This window comes from Saimiri boliviensis, chromosome 1 (genome assembly GCF_048565385.1).
Source record: "Saimiri boliviensis isolate mSaiBol1 chromosome 1, mSaiBol1.pri, whole genome shotgun sequence".
NCBI lineage: Eukaryota > Metazoa > Chordata > Mammalia > Primates > Cebidae > Saimiri > Saimiri boliviensis.
Window position 1 is genome coordinate 117,795,902 of NC_133449.1, and position 18,809 is coordinate 117,814,710.

Genomic DNA, 18,809 nt, shown 5'->3' on the forward strand with positions numbered 1-18,809 from the left:
TCCTTTAAGTCTGAGATCGTTGTTAAATGACAAACTGTATCATGGAATATTGAGAAAACTAATATTGATTCTTCTCCCTGAATGTTGATGTATGAATTTAGGATGATCTGAATTGAGAATGGATTTTATTTCATTTCATTTTTTTTTCCCTGCTAAATATATCGTCATTACTGCCCTGAGTGAGGCCAGTAGCAGAATGCTACCGTCCCATATTTATATACAGTCAAATAAATCTGGACTGGTGACCTCACCACACACAATTTATTATGCAGCTGTCACCAGGAGCCATCTGCACAGGTTCAGGACGGCAGGGCAACTTGTCGGACCTTTTCAACTAGGAGTATCTGTAATATGAACTTTCTTCCCTTCTGTTTGTTCTATGGGATCTATCTCCTGAGTTGCTTCTTTTGCCTCGGTTGCAGTAAACCAGCTGCCTGCTATACTGGCCTATTTAAAGGATGCCTGTTTATCATGGGTGCTGTTTGCTGCTAGCATACTAACCAGCCAGAGAGCTGGGTGTCTGTTTGCTCAGAGGCTGGACAGACCTGTTCCTTTCCCCTGGGCGAGTTCTGCATTAGAAGGAACGAGGCCAGCCAGGATGCAGCACAACCTCTCCTAGGACCCACTGGCTGTGTGTGCAGGTCTGGGTTTTCTGAAAGATTTTAAAAAGACAAGGTGATACAGCTTGAAGAAGCAAGCAGGACACTTCACTAAGACTCAGTTTCCTTCTCTTCGAAGTTGCATGTCACAAGAACATATTTCCTGGGCTCCGAGAATGACGATGGAGTGGAACTGCAATGCAGACTTAGGCAGGGCAAAGCCCTAAGACACTTAGAACGGCTTTATTTTACTCACAGACTCTATCTGAGGTTTCTCTTAATCAAACATTCCAACCTGTCTTTGGGGAGTGCTACTTTATAAAGTGTTTGCCTTAATACTCATCCATTTGGATAGTTTCCGATAGAGCAGGAGAATGTTGTCAGTAAGTGTAATCGTGTAGGCAGTATTGTTTCTGAAAAGGAATTTAATAGCAACCGCTAAGCTCTCAATTAGAACCAAGTTATAAGGATTTGCCACTAATCTAAAACGGAGGCCAAGCTCATCAGTAAAAACCAGCCTGGTGTTTGTGGATCTATCATTCTGTGTATTGCAAGAATGTGCTTCCATCCCGGATTTAGATATTGGAAATTCCATGTGATTAGATTAAGACAATCATTTTTATATCTAGCTCTGTGATTATTTTCTGTCTGCCAAATCCTCAGAAGCACTGAACTCCACACGGAGCTGACAAATGGGGTTTCTGATTGATTGAAATGTACAGGACGTTGCCAGAGGGCCGCATAGTTAAAATAAAATATACATACAGGGTACAAGAGAAGGCCACTATCAGCCACTGTTAAGTTAAGCAGGGCTTGTCATATGGAATTTGAAAATTAGAGCTTCATTGAATCATGCAATAATCTGCTGCTAAGTGTAGAGTTTAAAAGCTTCTCCCTAGCCTGTGCCTGAGTTCTGCAAAACCAGCGTAGTAAAGTTTCCAGAAAAAAAAAACAGAGCTATTCTTCTGTGTGAGCACCTGATTCTGCCCTACAAGCATTCTCCTTTGTTGGAAACTGGTGATTTAATTAGTACTGCTTTAAGTCAAGGTGAGCCTTTTTTTTTTTTTTTTAACCTGAAACAGGACTTTACCTGAAACAGTTGCTGCCAGATCTTCGTACGAAGCCAGCTCTAGCTCTTTGCTTCTCAGAACTTTGTAAACCTGTCAGTGGCTCCCATATGACTCCACTGTGCTCTTTAAATGAAATTATGAGACATTATCAGATCCGAGCTGTTATTTTGCTGCAGTGAGATAATTTCTGGAGGCAAGACACCTGGCTGGCCTCGAGTGGTGATTAATTTTATGTGTTTAAGGTGCAATCATCACTCAGAAAAAAGGTTGAGGGTTGGGATGATAGATGATGGGCAGGAAGGAGATGGCCTGTGAAACTGTTCTACATCACCAGTTCCTTTGATCGCTGGCAGAAGTTCAGAGGTAACTCCGTCACATCTGCCCAGAATAAGTAAATACCATCGACTTTGCAGAGCTCTACTTGAAAAAGAGTTTGAGGACCACAACATCTGAACAGCTGGCACTAAGAAAGGTTGCTGGTGGCTTTTCATGTACATCTTCAAAAATAACATGTCAATCTCTATTTTCCGTGTAAAGCATGCTTGCTTAGATGTGGGCCTGGTGAACGCTGTGGTAGGCTGCCTGAACCCCTCCCCCACCACCTTAGGACTGAGATACTTATTTCCCTCTCCCCAGGTCCCACTCCACATCCTTCTCTGAAGTGATGGCTCCTAAAAGTACACAGCTGCTTCCCTCCCTAGGTATAAAGGAGCTACCACACTCAACGTTCCATTTCCTTTCTGGTAGCTCTTTTCCAAAGACTGGTCAGGATCAGGACACAGAAGCTCAGCCTCTTTGTCTCAATCTGAGACAACTCTGAAAGGTTATCTGTTGCAGCTGCAACATTTGATGCCATGGGGGGCACAGGAACTGGAATACTAGCCAGCTCCCCTGTGCATTCCACAATCCCCAACAGGTGTTGTTTCTGAGACCACGTTCTGCATGCAAATCTCCATCTAAGAGTCTATTTCCAGAAAACTCAACCTAAGGCAATGTTCACCTACGTGAGAAAGCCTATATGGTTATAGGATAGTGGCAGATAAATTTTTGTCCCCAAAACTGATACCCATGCCACACACACACAAAAAAAAAATCCAGGCAGCGGGCAGATGCACGATGGTGCATATGTAATAAACATCAGTTCCTGCAGCTTTGATGACGAACTGCTCTCTGGTTGAAGCTTGCTTCCATCACAGGGCATTACTGGACAAGTACTAATCAGGACAACGATGTATGGAATTAAAGTAAACACTCCAAAAGCATTTTTGTTCAATCAAAGAGATTTAAGGGAAGGGATGCTTATACCAACCAAAGGAGAAAAAAAATACCCCTTTTTTACTTCAATTAGCAAACAATAATTTTTATAATTGGTAGCAAATGTTTCTTCTTTTATCATATGAATTCCACAGTTCTTTGCCCAATGCTGTCCCCTGCAGGGTAGAAAAAATCAGATCAGAAGAATATGAGACATCCACAAACCAAGAATCCCTGAGATTACAGCCTTCGGAGAGAAAAGGTTATGTCCCAGGGGCTAAGGTTTCCTATCTATACCCTCTCCCAGGAAGTTGCCACTATTTTCGGGAACATTATTTCCAGGACATCATGCAAAGCATAATTTCTGGAAGTCATTTCTGAAGCACCCAAAGCCATGTCATGTGAGACATGGTTAAAAATGAGAGTACGTAGAGACAGTTTGCTTCTTTCAGGTAAAGGACTAATGATGTTTCTGAGAAACCACAGCAAAACAGCCAACCTGAGCTGGATGTCTGCAAAGCAATTGTTCTCTCAGCTGGAAGAGGATGTTCCTTTAAGAGCTAAGTAACAAAAGACTTGAGGAAATGCTCTGCTTAGGTAAGGACAGAAAACCAGTCACTGAGCGATCGTTCCAGAAGCAGCTGCTTTCTGAGATGATAGGCCAGACTGTAGATATGCTAATAGGAGACTTGAAAAACAACAGTCTCACTGTGGGTTTTCCAAGGATCAAAACTGTAGCCAGGGCAATGCCCTCGCCACAGGAAAGACTGCTGGGAGCAAGGGTGGCTCTAGGAAAATGCACTCCTGATCTGACTTTGTTTTGTCACCATTGACTTCCCAGGAGCCCAAGAAGCACTTCTCAGGGAGGACTGTGGCATCCACCTCTGTTTCCACAGGATGCAGACTTGATTTTATGAGCTTTTCTGTGTCCTGGATGCAAAACCCAAGCCCTCAACCCGCTATCTCTTCCTGTCTTCCTCCGCATCTTTCTCTTGGCATCCTGCCAATTTCAGCTGCCTGCCTGCCTTGTTTCTATACCCTCAGATGATGACAATGGTGATGATGATGCTTCAGTTAAAATGGTTCACTTAATTCTTGCAACAATCTCACAAGTTGAGTACTATCATTCTCCTATTTTACGGATGAGAAAACTGAGACTCTGAGAGGTTAAATCACTTGACTAACATCACACAGTCAGGAAGGGTACAATCAGGCTGAGTGCTTCAGCTTACTGGAAGCAGACAGCTCACAGACCCCCTTCCCCACCTGCATAGTGAAGGGATGGACAGGAGAGTGATATGTTGACCAGGTACCTCCTATGAACAATGTTAACCCCTTAGAAGCCAGAAAACCAATAGGTAGGCAGGTACTAATATTGGATCTATCCTATTCTATTTTGGATCCTTGTTTGTGGTTTGGCAGGGTGGAAATGACCTATGAGACTCATTCATTCATCCATCCAACACTTACGCAGTATCCATTGTCTCAGTTGTAGCCCCAGACTTAGAGGCATTCACAACGTGGTTGGGAGAGGGGAACCTGTGGTCTTGGGGATCATGCCTCCCTCCACAGCCCCTGATACTCTGAGGGGTCACTGAGCTGGCTGAAGCCCAGCTCTCCCTGAGAAGCCACTCAGTTGTGGAGTGCACATCTGGCAGCTGCCCTACATTCCACTGATGGAGACATTGAGCACCCATCTGTTTCATCTCTAATGTCTTATCTTCAGTCATTTTCTGAGCCTCCCATTTCTGAAGTTATCCACATAAAGCCTCATTTTTATGCTCAAAGCAGATCCCAAGACTCTAACTTGCGCTCCTCTCCGGTCCATTTTAGGACTCAGGAGCTGGTCCTTGTTTCTGGCAGAGGGGTTGTTTCACCACCTCACAAGAGGATAGGCAACTCTGGGCTGGGGACCCAGTGAGGTGGGAGATCACATTTACGCTGGTCCTAGGCTCTCTCGATGAATATTTCCTCTTGGCGCCAGTGTCATGCCAATTTTGTATGTTAGATGTTAGAAGAATCGCAGGGTTACCACGCGCAGTGGCTCATGCCTGCAACCCCAGCACTTTGGAATGCCGAGGCCGGAGGATCACTTGAGCCCAGGAGTTTGAGGCTGCAGTGAACTATGATCATGCCACTGTGCTGAGGCCTGGGGGACAGAGCAAGATTTTGTCTCTAAAAATTGAAAAAGAAGCACAAGGAACTAAAGGCCAACTGTCTGAAAGACACATAAATATGAAAACACAGGACGCTGATGGAATTGCGGGGAGATCAGGGTTGGAAGGCCTCTCTGATCATCACACATAAGGCCCATCAGGGTAATTAAAGGCTTAACCTTAGACCAAGGCAGAATGGGTGCTGGAGGAATACAGTTCTGGCACTGCAGTCTTTATTTGTTTGTCTATTTATTCACTCAAGAACAATTTACTAAGCTCCTTCCACATATCTGGCCCTGTATCAGATGTAATCCCTGCCCTCATGGAATATATAGTCCAATGAGGGAGAAAGATGTTAAGAAAACAATCAGAGAAGTAAATGGAATCCCTGAGGCCCTCACCCTTACCCCTCCAGCCACCTAAGCTCTCTGGTACCTCCCTTTCCCTGCCTGGAGAGGGTGGGTTGTCTCTGTGGGTAGCAGAAACCTCAAGTAGGAACCCCCTACCTTACTTCAGTTCTTTTTGTAAGCAGAGTACCTCTGTTCCTGAGTGTGGGGAAAGAAAATCATCATGCCCATCAGAGTTGTCACAACAAATAGAATTTCCTATCTGCTAACAAGGCATGGAAACTCTTCTCTTCCCATAGGAGCCATCAGGTCTTATAAACATCATCCTACAAGCATGGACAGCCTATGGAGCTCACAGATTTCAGAAGGAAGGCCAAGAGCCTTCTTCAAAACAGATCTAACACACTGCTTTGCACAAGTTTTAATTTTACTATGATAATAAACTATCATGTTAATTGCAATGTCCCATGAACTCCACCCATAATCATTAAGAAGTTTCTGGAGTTAGATTGATGTTGGAAACATTGATCTCCATCACCACAAGCTTTCCATCTCCCATCTGTTAGATGCTTTGACCTTTCCTTAACATCATTAAGAGATAAAAAGTTAATCTACTGAAAAAAAGATGCATGACCTTTCAGAAGAGAATGAGTATCACTGTAGAGCCTCCCATCATTGAGGAATTTTATGTTCAGGAGGCAGACATTATGTGAATCTGAGCAGGATAATTATGGAGAATAATATGGCACCACCAAAAAGGTCTACACCTTATCTCAAGTAACTGAGGATTAGGCAAAATGAACCTGGAAGAAGAGGATTCAGTACCTTGTCAGGCCGTCACTCACATTCACGACCAACCAGCTTCCTCTCTGAATACAGATGTTGACCCGGAACCTGGTGTTTGCTTGTAGAAAACTGTTGACTAACACAGCAATCCTTAACTAGGATTCAATGGCCCAGGGTTCTCTCCATTCCTTTACTTACTTATTTGACAATTACTTACTAAGTGCCTGGTATATACCATGGCATACCAAACACCTATCTAGATGCTGGGGATACAGCAATGGAAAAAGAAAGTCAAAAGTTTGTGCCCTTAAGGAACTCATCTAAGATATTCATATTCTAGTTGAGAAGATAGAAAATAAATAAGATACAATAAATATAAAAAATAGGTGAGCAAAATATCTGTAAATAAAATAGTGATAAGTCCTAAAGAAAAGGTATATAGCAAAAACAGAAGGGCAGGAAGTATCTGAGTACTGCGAGGTTGAAATCTTAAAAGGAGAGTTGGGGCAAAAACAAAACAAGGGAAATTGAAATTTTTTTTCTATTTTTTTCTTCAAAGAGAGGCAGAAAAAGACAAGCTCCTGGCCAGGGCAGCCTATGGCCAGTGTGTAAAAACCAACCTTTCCTCTGCTTTATGGCTGGAAGCCTTTACAATACAAATTTGTGTTTGGGATGAAGCAGCTACAAAGTAAAACAAGATCATGGAAATAATCTTTCTTTAGCAAGTGAGTCAAGCAAATTGAATCACAAATTGCAGAGGGATTTGTGACAACAGTTGTGCAAGGAGAATCGCAAGTAGCCTGTATATATATGTGTGTGTGTATATATATATATATATATATATATATATATATATATATATGTTTAAATATATTTTTTGTTTGTTCATTTGCTTTTTGAGATTGAGTTTCACTCTTGTTGCCCAGGCTAGAGTGCAGTGGTACGATCTTGGCTCACTGCCACCTCTGCCTCCTGGGTTCAAGCAATTCTCTTGCCTCAGCCTCCCAAGTAGCTGGGATTACAGGCATGTATCACCACACCCAGCTAATTTTTGTATTTAGTAGAGACAGCGTTTAGCCATGTTGGTCAGGTTGGTCTTGAACTCCTGACACCAGATGATCCACCCACTTCGGCCTCCCAAAGTGCTGAGATTATAGGCGTGAGCCATTGTGCCAGCCTAAATATGTCTTAAAACCAATAGAATTTCAGCATCCCATACTCATACTAAGCTAGAAAAGTTTCATAAAATTAGGGAGGACCCAATGTAGAGGTCAACTGCCTGTTCATCCTCATCCTCATTCATCCTATCCTTCCCCTGCTCTATGGCATGGGCTGACCTGTGTCAGTCTTTATCAGGTCATTTCCAGTAATGTCTGGTCAACAGAAGGCACTGAAATTGAAGAGCAAGAGGAAGAAAGAAGCCAGAACATCATCTCTCTCCTTTTTTCTTTGTTCCAGGTGGTGGCTCTGGCAGATGACACACCTCCAACCTGGCTCAAACTCCTCTAGGGCAGTCTTTTCTTCCCTGCTCCCAGCTCCAGCTGAGCAGCTCCCACCATGGTTCCAGTTTCCACTGGGCAGCCCCTCCTTGCTGGCTCCAGCTCCCGCTTCGTGGCCCCAGCTCTTGAGCTTCAATATCACTTACTGCTCCAAGAACAGTAGCAACTTCTTGCTCATGCTAATATCTAGATTGTCCCCCTTGCTCCAACACATGTGGTTCACTGTATTAAATTCCCCTAATTGAATCACCTGATATGAGTTCTGTTTCCCCAACTAGCCCCTGATGTGAATGTAGACTGGCTTCAATGGCTCCATGCTGAGCAGTAAGAGATCCAGCTAGAAAGCCTCTCAGTCTCCTTATAAAACAGCAAAAACCACATGAAGCTATCACAGCCCATTCCTACGAACTCATGCTCTATAGACCCAGTTCCTCTGCACCCCACTTAACCCTATCAACATTTATCACTGAAGAACCATCTTTGCTTGCTGATGACTGGACACACAATAGGCTGTCTGGCTCTTTCTCTAAAAACAGTCCACCCCTTGACTCTTTGGTCCCAAACACTTGGGCCAGTGCCATTGGTTCATGGGGCTATGTTTCAGGGCATTCCTTTTCAAGTACATACCTGGAGACGGAGGGCTTCTTTATCACCAAATTCCTCTTCCTCTCCTCCTTGAATCTCACCAACTTCCTCATCAGCATGTCCTGGAAATTGCAGAGATTCGAGGTGGATGTGTAGTGACATAAGGGGTAAAAGTGGCCACATGTGGCTTTCTGGATACTGGCTCTAGCTTGTCCTTATTTCTGACTGTCTCCTGAGGATAAAGATGAGCTGAGGAATAAACACCTTTTTTTTCAGCACAAGTTTTTGCTCAGATTTCTCCACTGCAGACTTTCTCAAGTCCTAGTCTGAGAATCAGTGAAATTTGAGTTCACTAAACATGTTAAAAGGAAAGATTCCTGGGCCCTAAACAGACATACTGAAGCAAATCCCTCTGGAATTGTGGCTCAAGAGTTCAGATCTTAACCACCCTACTCCCCACCCTTCCCCAGGTATTCTTGTGTATACCAGAGGTTGAGAATCTGTGTGCACTAGTGTTTCAAAGTTCCCCGCAAGGCCCGTGAACATCTAATTCCTTTGCCTACCTCATTATCCTTCTAATCCCTCTAAAAATGTTTCCCTTACCACACAGGGAAATCATTTTACTATGTGACCTTGCCCCACTGGCTATAGTTGCTTGGTCTACAAGTGGGCACCTGACCCCAAGCTAGACCTATCAGAGACATTGCTTGGGATATGCCTATTAGAAGCGTGAAAGGGAAGCTAACTGTCTCAGTGATGGGATGAGAGGCCTGGACCTGTAAGTGGCCATTTTTCCACCAAGGGTACAAGGAGGCACAAAGAGAAAGAAAATGGGCCCACCACGCAGAAGCCAAGACAAGGGATAGCATGAGAAATTTCCCAGGGCCCACATGTATTTCTCTTACTTCTGCAGTTTGGTTGTTCCATCAACCTGGGCTTCACCAATTTCTTTGGATGCTGGGAGCCAGTAAAGCCTTCCTTTTATCTGCGCCCCTTTGAATGGAGAGGAAATGGCAACAGACAAACTTCATGACATTTTCCACAGGTACCAATGGGTGATCTCAAATGCTTATTTCCCCCATTATTTCTCACCTCTTCAAATCAGAGCTGGAAGCAAACTCAGAAATCATCTATTTCAGGGGTCACCACACAATGCTCCACAAGGCTCTGAGCTTCCCTGAAGATTCTTAGAAATGAACAAGATCTCAAGTGCTGGGATCTCAGCTCCCATCTCCAAGCTGTTCCTTTCAATCTGCTTAGATATTGGGTTTCTCGCTACAATTCCATTTTCCAAAAAAAAAAGAGGAGGGGAGTGTTCTCCTTCACTAACAAAAATAACAATGCTGACCTACTCCTTCTCCCATCATATAAATGAGGAAAACTGATGGACGATCACTTGTTTAAGGTCAAATTCTAAGACAAAAAACCTGATGGAGGCCCACTATACCTCCTAGACTTGATCAACAGAAAACTTTTTCTTTCATGTTACTTTGAAAGTAATGAATTAAAAAATAATAATAAACATCAGCATGAATGTCATCTGGGAACCTGTTATCTGGAAGAGCACTGTTTTTAACTAGGATGATCATTCCACCACACCAAACTGCTGTCACGCTGTAAACCCAGTGATAATTTGTATGGTGCACAACAGAGATTTGTTGAATCCCCAGTAGAGATTTGTTGAATTTATTGGATCAGAGAATGGAAGTCTCCCTTTTCAAACAACCTTTACTCCATGAGTTAAAACACACTCTTCTATCTACTCCTCCTAAAACAACACAAAACTACAGCTAAGGTGAGGGGGAAGAATTGATGAGAGAAGGCTGATTTCTCCCAATTGCCATTCCAAGGGTAAGGTTGGCGGCCTTCAGTGCCAGTCTTGAGAGGGAGGGCAGGTGTGAAAATCAAACACAGGATTTCAGAACTGTAAACTGTTTATCTGTGTGCCGAGAAAACCCATTCATTGCCCAAGCAGCTGCTCAGTCCCACGGTTCCTTCCTTCCTAACAGGCGTCATACAATTATAGTCTTTTCTTGGTGCAGCATGAGTCCTGTCTGCGTGGTAGGGATTAGGCTGGGCTGCGTGGCAATGGCCCAGGAGTGGAGGCCAACCAGGGTGGGGTGCATGCCTGCTGCTGTTAATTGTTAGTGAATGAACACTTGAATTTTACCCACCATCTGGTTTATGTGCTTGATAACCACCTCCTGGGCTGGAATGGAGCTTGTAGGGCAAGGACTACCACATCAGGAGAATCCAAATTGTGGTTGTGTGCTGGGAGGGAAGGGTTGTGGGGTTTTCCTGCTGCAGTTGTAACTGGTGTCATTGCAATCCCAAAGGAATCACCTGGGAATTTGCCAATGTTAGGTGATGGAAAGGAAAGCAGAGTAGGGACTGTGTACATATGCGGTCCCTAGGGCCCTGAACTCTGCAGAAGAGCAGCACAGACCAATTGCATGGTGTGAAGGCGAAGGATGGACTAGGAGTCACAGGCCTGGCTTGGAATCCTGGCTCCACTACTCACTTATTCTGACTGTGGGCAAGTTGTTTCCCACCTCTGGGCTTCTGAGTTCTCATCTGTAAAATGGGACAACAGTAGCACTGGCCTTCTAGACTGCTTGTGAGGATTGAATGAGAACATTCACAGAGGGTTCTTAGCAGCGTTCTGAGCACATGGGTAATTCTCAATCAATGAAAGGCATTGTTGGTATAATCATAATTATGATGCAGGTTTGGGCTATGGAGTAGCTGCCTACACATCGAGGGCTGAGCAGACTTCCCAGAGCCTTCAACACATCCTTCTATTGCATCACCTCATCTGTTAAGGCAGCTCTGTTCTCTTGACACTCTTACTAGGTAGGGACAAATGATCTCCAGATGGGATAGCATATATGGCTTGCTCTACTGCTTCCTACCTGACTTGGACAAGTCTCTCTGCCTCTCTGAAGCCCCATTTTGTCACCATAAAACAGGGACAGTAGTCCCCACCTTTCAGGGATCTTGTGAACATCACTCAAGACAGTGCATATAAATTGATACATGGTGTCAGGCATGTATAAAGCACCCAATACATAGCTACTGTGATGACCATGACAACAAATATTATCAATGACCATAGATATTTGGCAGGGCCCCAGATGCAATTTTTGTCTGAAAGACCTTGGGCATGAATGGCTGCCTGGACAAGTTCATAACAAACAGGCCTCTAAACCCTAATAGGACAGGTTACACTGGTTCTTCCTGTTCAAAATCTCATTCTAGCCTCTCAAAAATCTTCCCAATCAGGGAAGACTACTAATAGTTGCTCCCATTTTACAGATGAGACAATTGAGATTCGTTAAGCGTTTTGTTGCGGGATCCCACAGTCTGGCAAGGTCAGGCTCTTGAGCTGTCTAAATTCTTGAAGCCCAGTGGTCCTTCTGCTACCCCAGTGGGTCTCCCCCAGGGGTGATTTTTGTCCCCCCAGAGGACATCTGACGATGCTTATTGTTAGGCTGTCACACTGAGGCATCAGCATCGGAAAGCGTAAAGGCCAGGGATGATGCTAAACCTTCTGCAATGCACAGGACAGCCCCATGACAATCATTATCTATCTTAAAGTGTCCATAGTGTTGGTGAGAAACTCTGAACTACTCTGTAGCTGTTTCCAGTTGAAGTGTCCTGATCAATAGAGGTCAAGGGGCAATGGAAAGGAGAAAGGAGACAGTGAAAGCGGTGAAGAGGGGAGGCTCTGATACACATTTCACCCTCCTGATGTGGGCTCAGAGACTGACCAGCTCTGGTCCAAGCAGTGTGTTTTGGAAAGTGTGTTAGCTGGTAGAACAGTCATTAGTTCTTCTCATCAGAAATTCTCAATTCTTGTTAGCACATCGTAAGGCCACCATTACCTGACCCCACAAAGTTAGGAGTGGCTGGAGGATGTGTTTTGGCCAATGGAATGTCAGCAAAGGTAGTAGCTGTTGCTTCAGGGAGATGCTTTAAGAGGCAGAGAATGATTCACCATGTTTCCACTTCTCTGCCTTGGAAAACAGAGAGAGAGAGAACATTTTCTTCATCCTGGGATCCTGAGTGATGATGTCGCAGAGCTGTGTCTCCCGAATGTCTCTGATGACATGAAGTGTGAACCAGAAACAAACTTTCATTGTTTCAAGCCACTCATAGTTGGGTCTTCTTTGTTGTCCAAGCATAGCAGCAGGAAGTCTGGCCTATCCTGAAAAATACTCTTGCCAACCTTTGGAAATAGGGAGGTTTCATATAAAAACCTAGACTTCCCAATTATCTTGGTAAATGAGAAATTCTAGAAAAACTCTGGGTTTTTAGTCCACACGACGATATTAGGGACACTTGATCTCCAGTTTGTCACGGTGGCCACATGGACCACTTCACGCACCTCTATTATTTGCTTGGCTATCGGGATATCTGGATTTGAGATCCCTGATGATGATCTTGTCATGAGTCAGCTTTGCCAAATTAAGGAGCTAGAAAGGTGTTTCACCTGTGGAGCCTATTTCAGATGAGGGCAGGAAACCCACGCCTTCCCCTTTTCTGGGGTGGGAGAACAGGACCAGGTGAAGAGAACTGGAGGAGAACTTGCCTCTTGGAATGATTGTGCCTAGTTTATACAGAAAAGAAAAGATTGCACCTTATATTTTTCACAAATAGAGAAAAGTTTGCTACATTATTTGGGAGGCAATTCTTCACAGCATTCATTCATTCATTCCACTCATCCATTAATTTATCTAGTCAGCTGGGCATGATGGCTCATGCCTGTAATCTCAGCACTTTGGGAGGCTGAAGTGGGTAAATCACTTGAGGCCAAGAGTTTGAGAATAGCCTGGCCAACATGGTGAAACCCTGCCTCTACTAAAAATACAAAAATTAGCTGGACATTAGTGTCATATGCCTGTAAATCTGGCTACTCCAGAGCCTGAGGCAAGAGAATCGCTGGAACCCTAGAGGCAGAGGCTGCAGTGAGCTGAGATCACACCACTACACTTCAGCCTGGGTGACAGAGCAAGACTTTGTCTCAAAAAAAAATGAATTATCTATTCACTAATTTATTACTTATATATTCATTCGTTCATTTATTTGTGCATCTTGTTAATTCATTCACATATTCACTTATTAAAACCTTCATTATTCATTTAAGGATGTTTATTAAGAGCCTACCATGTGCACAGTCTCCCCAGCACATGTACTGTATACCTACTTGAAGCTGCAATCTGCCTGCTTAAGAAGGCATGGTAGATCATCTCCAAGGACAGCTGCAAACAGTTTCTCTCGTTTCTGTGTGTACATGCTGCTTTTCCTAACAACAAGTGGAGTCTATTATCCTTCCCCATGAATGGCCTTGTGACTTGCTTTGACCAATGGAAAAGCAGCAGAGGTGATGTTGTGCCAATCTGAACCCAAGCTTTAAGTAGACCAGCGTCTTCCATTTTTCCTCTCTTCAAACCTCCAGCTCCCTATGAACTGCCTTAGATGACACCATGTGGAATAGAGATGAGCTATCCAGATAACTCCACCGTGACTGCTGAATCATGAGTGAATAAATGGTGGTGGTGCTTGTTTTAAATGACTCTGTTTTGGAGTGGTTTGTTACGTAACAAAAGATAACTGAGAGAGTGTGAATCTGACTAAGGAGATCCTCAGGAAGACTGTTAAAAGTGCCAATTGGCTTCTTATAAATGTTTATAATAACGTATGGGGAAAGAGAGCTAATGAAGGAACTAACAAGTTTTCAAGAATTTAGACAAAATACAGCAGGCTCAGAAGAGTTTCTCCAGCTGAAAAACAAATTTGCAAAGTAAGAAATGGTTCCAGAGTACACATAATATCAAGGCATAGTCATAAGACTCTTGTTAAGAACTCAGAAAGAGTTAGAGCTGTTTAAACCTAGTAAACTCTCTCAAAACTAAACATTGCAGAATTCGAAATTGTAAGAACATTGTCCTACAGCAAGTCTCAGAAAAAAATATGGGCATTGCTTTGGGAACATGAAATAAATACTATTAAGATTCATAGAAAACCCACGAAATTTTTAAGCAAATTATATTGGTGAAAGTAGCACATGCTTGGATCAAAAGGGACATGAGATATTCAAAGTAAAAAGTGGCCTCTGAGTCCCTAACTTTTTACAAGCAGTAAGCATGCTGAGAGAGGTACTTAACTGCAAATGTGAGCCAATTCTTATAAAGAAGGAAGGACCTCAGAGAACACAGCCAAAATCTGAGAAGACAATACAATTAGAGATCCTGTTTTAGGGAAAAGTACTGGGTCATGATCAAATAATATTCCATGCTCCCAGAGGATGGAGCTTGGAAGCATGTGCCCAGCTGGATTTCAGAATTGCTATGGACCAGTGAGTGCTGTGTGCTTTGCATTTTTCTCTTCTTTGAAAGGAAATATCTATTGCAGTTACTCTGTCAATGTTTACCATTGTATGTTGGGTATAGAGATGCAGAAAACTTTTACTTTACAGCTCTCTAAGGAACTTCTCTGAAGGAATTTCATCTGCATCTGGCCCTGATTTATCTGACTATATCTTGGACCTCAAACTGATACTATACTGGTATGTGACCTGTAAATGAAGAAAGAATGTATTTTGCATGATGGAGAGATGTGATTGTTGTGACCATAAGGAGGACACTGGTAGATGGGTTTGAAGATAGTTGCAAAAATCCTTCTTTCCTCAATGTCTTTTGTAATGTGAGTTAGCTACTGCTCCGACCCAGAGATGAGCCCTTTTCTCCTTCCCTTGAGTCTGGAAAGCCCTGTTACTTCCTGTGACCATTGCCATATGGCAGAAGTGATGTTGTTTAACTTCTGGGGTTAGACCTAACCTTGCACCCTGTGTTTCTCCTTCTGGAACACTCTTGCCACCTAGAAAGGAAACTCAGTCTAGATTATTGAATGCTAGGTGATCACGTGGAGAGAGAAGTCACATGGGGGAGAACCAAGGTGCCCCTTGCAACAGCTAGCACCAAGGTCACAAGAATAAAGCAACCTGGGAACTCCAGCCCAGAATAGCCACCTCAACCAACTCCATGTGCAGTAGAGATGAGCTATCCCTGCTAAATTAAGACATGACTAAATTACTAGCCTAGAGAATCACAAGTAATAAAAATCATTGTTTTTAAACCCCAAAGTTTTAGGGTGGTTTGTTACACAGCAATAGATAACTAAAACAGGGGGTTCGTTAGGCACTTTCTTGGCTTAAAGTGATGAAATTGCTTTCAGTTCACTCCAAAGCAGAGCTGTCAGAAACGACATCTCATAGCACCACACCTCATCAGCTGCCTCACTTCCCGACAGGTCTTGAATCAGCTCCCAACATGTGTGCTGGGAAGCTCACCAGGGAACCGGATGCCACTACTAAGAACCCTTCCTTTGCCAAGTTGACATCTTATTTCTTTCACTTTCAAGGAAAAATGAGGAGTGGAGAACGAGAAGAGAAAATGACACTGGTGCTCTCCCATTTCCAAATTCTGAGGCGAATTTGTTTATCATGTTAATTTTTCTTTTCAGCTACCACTTACTAACCAACAGGCATATGCCAGGCACATGAAATATACATCCATCATGGAAGATTCTTTTGGAATTCCCATTTTGCAGATGCCAAAATGGAGACTTGTATAAATAATACATGACTTACCTGCACTCAACTAGGAAGTGGAGAACCTGGGGCGGTGACTCAGGGTTTTTAGCTTCAGAAGTATGTTGTTAACCTCTGTGCCTCTCTTCAGGTTGCGTACCTTGTGCTTCTCCTGGTCACAGTAAACTCTGATAACAGAAATAGCCAAATAACAACAGTAAGGTGTGGTTTGGGATAGTCGTGAATCTGGGCAGAGGCGAGGTATAGCATAGGCATCATGACAGCAGGAAGAAACAAGAGTGCTTTTAAATAGAGAAGGAAGAGTAAGAATTATTGGAGACAATTCATGACTGTGCAAGGAAGTAGGTATATTTGTTCTGTTTTATAGATGAGAAGTCTGAGGCTTGAAGGAGCTTACTACTCACCCATGGTTGGCTCTCTGCCAATGAATGGCAGAGCAGAAGCTCAAATCCAGGTGTTTCCAGTACCAAAATCCATCCCTTTTCCATGGAGCTGAGCTGGTTATCAGAGAAATAATATCACGGGATACCACTTCTGGTATCCCATGACTAAATGAAGTTGAGTATCCGTATTCATGGGTAAAGACATTTTTTTCTTTGTTCCTTTTCTTATGCGCTTGGCTCTTAAAGCTCTAAGCAGCTACATCTGGCCCACTAGCATTTTGAATCAATAAAGTTGTTGTGGACACGTAAACTAGCTCGAAAACAATGGAAATTGTATAATCTTACATAATCAAATTACCTGGAGGAGTGTGCGAGACAGGATGCCCAGTCATCTTTCTTTGTCTATTTCAATCTTCCCTGACAATCACTTTATTTATTCACTCATCAGACAATATGCATTAAACACAAATGTCATTTCAGTCCTATTGTAGTCATTCCAGATGTGTTGAGAAACAACACAAAATTTGTAACCTCATGAAATCTCCATTTTAGAGGAGGAGAGAGAGCATATGTAGTTTTCTTTTAAACATATCTTTTTCCTCAAAGTAGAAAGAAACCCAAGATTGTATGGAGAAGTAAGAAATAGCAAACTCCCCATCAGCCTTTATTCTCTATTTATAAAATTTGAAACAAATTAATCTGGGATGAATCTCTATGGGTAATGATTTTTACCTGCTGCCCCCCGAACAGGAGATAAAGGAGGGCTAAGGAGTATTTGGAGCTTCCTAAGAAGCCCTCTGCACCTACCCTCACTCCCTGGCTGACCACAGGAAGTCTCACTCAGAGCTTCCCTGTACAGCTGAGCTCCTAAATGTCTGTTAAAAATGAGCCAGAAAAGCTCTGAGACATACTTTTCCCCTTACTGATAGCAATTAATGTGCCACAAGTCATTGCCAAAATAAGTTGTTTATTTTAAAGAAACCCAAATGGGCTATTTCATCTTCTAGGCCCATTCATTAAGATGTTGATTCACCCTTTGCAAAAGCAATTGAAGCCTTATTCAGGAGAATGACCACTGGCCCAACTTTAGCTTCATTCCCCAGACTTTGAGGTTATTTACTGCTCCGTCATTCAGAGAAGGGCAAGAGGGCGATTTATTTTGATATTTAATTCAAAGGCAGGGAGTGGGGTAGGGTGGGTAATACAATCACCAGTTAGAATTGGTATCATTGGCAAGAGTTTTTAAGGTCATTGAAGTGTCATCAACCCTCACAGATACAATTCCAAAAAAAAAAAGTAGTAGTTATAAAAGGGAAAATACCAATTGTTGTCTTGTCAAACAAAAAACTAACCATTGTGTTTTGCATGAACACTCAGTGGCTTCCACCAATTTTGCAAAGCATATTTCCCTTTGGGCGGGGATTGTCAAATCTTCCCTGTTTTTACATCCTTCCATTGACATACTGGGGGCCCCAAGGGAGGAGAAATCCACCCAGATATTTGTAGCTCTAAAAGTTCATTTGCGTCATTTGCGTCCAAGATGGGTCATTATTCTAGGCTCAAACCACATCCTGCAAAATGAAAACAACAAGGAGACCTTTGACCAAAAACTGGGGAGGAGGTGAGAGAAGGAACCAGGGGCTGGAAAACTGTGAAGGTGTTAAAAGACACAGCCAATGTTTCGGGAGTTTTGAGAAACAAACTCTCCCTGCAGTATAATGTAATTACAACCTTTTCTTGGCTAAGTGTAGTACCCTAGAGATTACTATAAGTAACTTATAATAGAATTTTTATTAGCAGTAGTAATTTTTATGATAATTAGAGTAATCTTCAGCCCATAAAAATCAGAAGATATATAGTTATATCTTTTGTACAGGAAAAGTGTTTCTCCCAAATAGGAAAACACCGTTAATGGTCAATGCAGCTTTATGGCCAGTGTTGGCTTTTATGTTCAGCTGTTTGGTGTCCCTTCTCTTATTAACACTCTTCATTACGTTGGCAGTAAACATTAAATGACAAATTCAAACTGTGCTCAATGGGATCAAAAGGCAACAGAAGCATCTTCAAACGCCTGCTGGCCCAGTGTCCTTCCCCAACTCCCTTTCTCTCTCTGTCCAGAGGTTTCTCAAAGGCAATGTCATTTGGTAGCAAGTCTCCCATCCCAAGCTCAGTTCTGTCAGCATTTGTGTTTTGGGTCCAACCCAGAACTATTATAGAATGATCCAACTAGGCCATAACTTCAAGAGAACTAGTAGAGTATCCGGGTCTGCCCAGAGGATGTTTGAGAAAGACCTGAAAAGCATGCTCCTGTGACACTGATGTCACTGCACTAGTAAATGAATGTCATGCTAGTAAGCAGATGTCATGCTAGCTGCTGTAACAAACAAACCTTCACATTTCAATGCGTTATTTTTACTTACCTGTTAATCAAATGCAGGTGAACCTGAGCAGAGAGTATTTTCTTCTTAGTGGTGATTTAGAGACCAAGGAGACCTTTCTGTCTTATAATTCCACCACC